The 3,660-nt window shown below is 40.3% G+C and overlaps 1 pseudogene; it reads right to left on the bottom strand.

Moving 5' to 3' along the window:
* Positions 1-2,339: 2,339 nt before the first annotated feature.
* Positions 2,340-2,943, bottom strand: LOC148022838 (ras-related protein RABA1b pseudogene; annotated as a pseudogene).
* Positions 2,944-3,660: the final 717 nt, after the last annotated feature.

The following is a 3,660-nucleotide window of genomic DNA, read 5'->3' as shown; positions in this document are numbered from 1 at the left end:
CGGGTTAGTACTTCTTCTTCCAAATGATAATCCATTGCATATGTTGGCTACCCTTGGTACCTTGCATAGTATATCCCATAGGCATTATTTGCACCCATATCATGCTCATATGCATACGGTTGATGCTGCCCACTATTTGTACATAATGCACAAGCATCATACTGCCCATATGGATCGTTATAAGCATGATTATACACCCTTCCATCAAAATATACATGTATGTCTCCCATTTTATACATGCAGTCCTAAGTATACAACATAAGAAAAACTCAAATATCTTGAGTTATAGTGCTCCAAATAATGAACTCTTTGGCTCTGCTTGAAGCTTGAGAACTCCTCTTTCTAACGAGCTATCAAGTGTTGTAGTTGAGTAGAGAAAATTCTGCAAGCAGTTTACTATAGCTGTCTAAAAATTCCTACAACCTGTGAATGCTTTGTTTTGGTCATTTAATGACTTGTACCCTCATTTTCAAGCATATACCAACCATATAGACCTGTAAGAGAACTCCATAAATCTGCCAAAGCTGAAAATACCCTTTGCAATAACCAAAATGGCTGAAATAATCCATTGTAGACTGCCAGATCAATGAGATCCTGTTTGCATATCCTATCCCAACCTCCTGCCCCAACACTTCAATGCTGATCCAATGTGTAATGGCCATAAGAAACATACATCTTACTGCAACCAATTGCCACTATATATTGTCATGCATTTGCCATCTTACATTTGCCAAATACATTTGCTTCCCAAAATCTCTTTAGCTTGTAGGAGTGATTCACTGATTGAAGAGTACTTCATTACTGATGATGAACCAAATCTTCAATAAAATTATTGAATACAAGTTGTCCATTATGTCCAAGAGACAAAAAAGCTCCAAGACCTCTCATAGAAGCTTTGAACTCTATGCATTCTTTCAAGAAATGTAGATAAAATGATCCAAGAGGATTGAGACTTTGAAAATGAAATGAAGTTCTATTCTTTAATGAATTTTGCCAAAATTTTGAAGTACTATGTTGATGAAAAGAAAGAACTCCAAACCTTCAAAACTTGCTCAAATCTTTGTCAAACCTTTGTCATTTCGGAGTGGCCCTGTTTGTGGAAGCTCTTGTACTTGGGGTTGAAGCATATTGTAGATGAAGAACCATTGATTAAAATAGCTTTAGTTCAGCTCCAAATAGTCAAGACTCTCCACGCTCTTTGTTGAAATTGAATTCCTTGCAACATCATACTCTTCTTCCATAAACTCCATTGATGCTCTATTGCTTCATGTATGGTTGATGGAAGGAAAAATCCTCTTCCATTTGATAAGAGACCTTGGATATTGGAAGTAGGAAATCCAATAATGGTTGAAGAAGTCAAGATTGGAGAGAAACTCAATGACTTCAGTGGAAATTGAAACCTATGTTGTCCATAACCTCCATAGGTCAAGATAGGTCCAAATCTCTTCAATGTCGGTTCAATCTTGTCCAAAGATTGAAGTCATGAGTATGAAGATACTTGAGTAGTGGTTTATCCTCAAAACCCCCTTGATTTGGATTGAAAAATCTGAGAAATTATTCATGCTTGGCAAGAAAACCAAACTACCCAAGCATGTGAGTACTGACAATGTCCAGCATGGTAACATTCCATTTCACCACTATACTTGTAAGCCAAGTCTTGTTGAAATCTTGTGATTCTTTGATAAGAGTTTGACTATCTGATGATGTATGTTGCTTTGGTGTAGAGAGTAATTAGTTCAGCAAGTTGCTCAAGGGAAAAGGCTCATCAGTGATACTGCTAAAAACCAGGCTTCCTTGAATCTGGATAGAAACATCTTCAATGTGAAACGATTGATTGGAAGAAATTTCGAGGATAAGTGCATAGGGATATGAAAATCGCGCCCTACAACATCGTCAACAAGGATAGCAAGCCCTCTTCTCCGAATCTGGCTTGTCTTTGCCACCGCAGGTGTGTCAAATCGATCAGCAGACGCTGCTGCAATTCCTGTAGATGCTGCTATGATGATGTAGCTAGGTTGATGATGGCTTTGACCTCATCACATAGCCCTTCAGGTGACCTGCACTCACTGGCATTTGGTGGTTCAACAGTTGTGAAGCCTTGGCTTGCTCCCCTAGGAATTCCTCTAGGTGTGTATTGCTTGGAGTAAGTTTTGGAGGTAATATAGCAGCTTTGTTGCAGATGGAGAATATACTCCTCATCACCCTGCAACCAATCCTCTACAAATAAGAGTACAGCTATGCAAAAATCAAACGTCCTGCTACACTTTCTTCATTGTCTGATTGTTTTTTGCTGTGGAGGCTCATTAGACATAGAGGAAGGTAATTTGTAAGCCTCTAAATCAGCAGACAATATTTCTTTCAGTAAAAGATTGGCCCTCTTCAGTTGATACCACCCTCAGATGACACAAATCGGACTTGTTCCCAACTAGCATTACCACAATATTTGAGTCTGTGTGGTCCTTGAGTTCCTTCAGCTATCTTTCCACATTTTCAAAAGTCGCATGCCTGGTAATATCAAAGACAAGAAGTGCTTCGACAGCTCCATGGTAGTAAGCACTAGTGATTGCTCTGTACCTTTCTTGGCCCATAGTGTCCCAAATCTGAGCTTTAATGATCTTGCCCTCGACTTTGATGCAGCGAGTGGCGAACTCGACGCCGATGGTGGATTTGGACTCCAAGTTGAACTCGTTGCAGGTGAAGCGAGAGAGCAGGTCTCAAACCTTTTCAGTTCCAGGTTTATCACATAGTCACAAACGGATTTGGGATTTGGAAAGTTGCTTGGTCATCATGCTTGTCCCCCTCTTCAGATTGATGAAGCTGATGTTGCGCGACCCGACAATGTCTATTCAGGCACCAAGAAGGAAAAACACTTGCCCAAAGCCTATGGACATTGCACATCTCCAAGCAGAACCCCAAGGAAGAATAATGTAGCTCAGGCTGCATGTACTCCACGTAGAAAGATAGACCAAGAGCCGGAACAGCCGACCAGGAGCCAAAACAACAAGAACATCATCTAGGAGTGAGCTTGGCTCAAAGGAAGGATCTAAAGGCCTTCAGATTTTTCACCGTGATGGGGTGTGTGTCAACATGCACAAAACGTGCAGAGGCATACTCGTATACAACAGGCCAAAAATTAGAAAAGGTAGTCATAAGACTACTCTATAAGAAACTTATGAGGTCAAGAAGCAAGCTATGGTGTCCATTTGCATGATAGGAGTCAGGGAGAGAAGATCAAATCAGTCTTTGGCCATGGATTCATGAGGACAGCTTGAAAGGAAAGAGAGAAAACCCTTGTTTCTTGAAAAGTAACTCCAACTTAACCTTCACTAAGTCCTATAACCCTTAGTTTGTCCCACTTACTCCAATTTTTGGTCCAAAACTCGGTCATGACCTGCCAAATTGGTTGGAGCCTGCCATTTTCCATAGGGTATTGCCAAGAACCTCCATTTTTGAGCTCTATTTGTAGCAAATCTTCAAATGTAACCCCTGTTATGAAGAAACTAAGTCCTGCCACTCAAATCTAACTGCGGTTTCCACTCCGTAGTCTATGTAATTGGATCAAATACAAGAAAATGACTGCTGACAAAAGGATCTAACTAAGGCTCTGATACCAATGTAATGAAGGGATCTTAGCCTAAGAATAAATTAGCCTATTCAAGC

This window comes from Lygodium microphyllum, chromosome 16 (assembly GCF_053477565.2).
Source record: "Lygodium microphyllum isolate KBCC chromosome 16, Lygodium_microphyllum_v1.1.10, whole genome shotgun sequence".
Lineage (NCBI taxonomy): Eukaryota > Viridiplantae > Streptophyta > Polypodiopsida > Schizaeales > Lygodiaceae > Lygodium > Lygodium microphyllum.
Note: the sequence above shows the minus strand (reverse complement) of the source record. Positions and strands in the feature narration are given on the sequence as shown.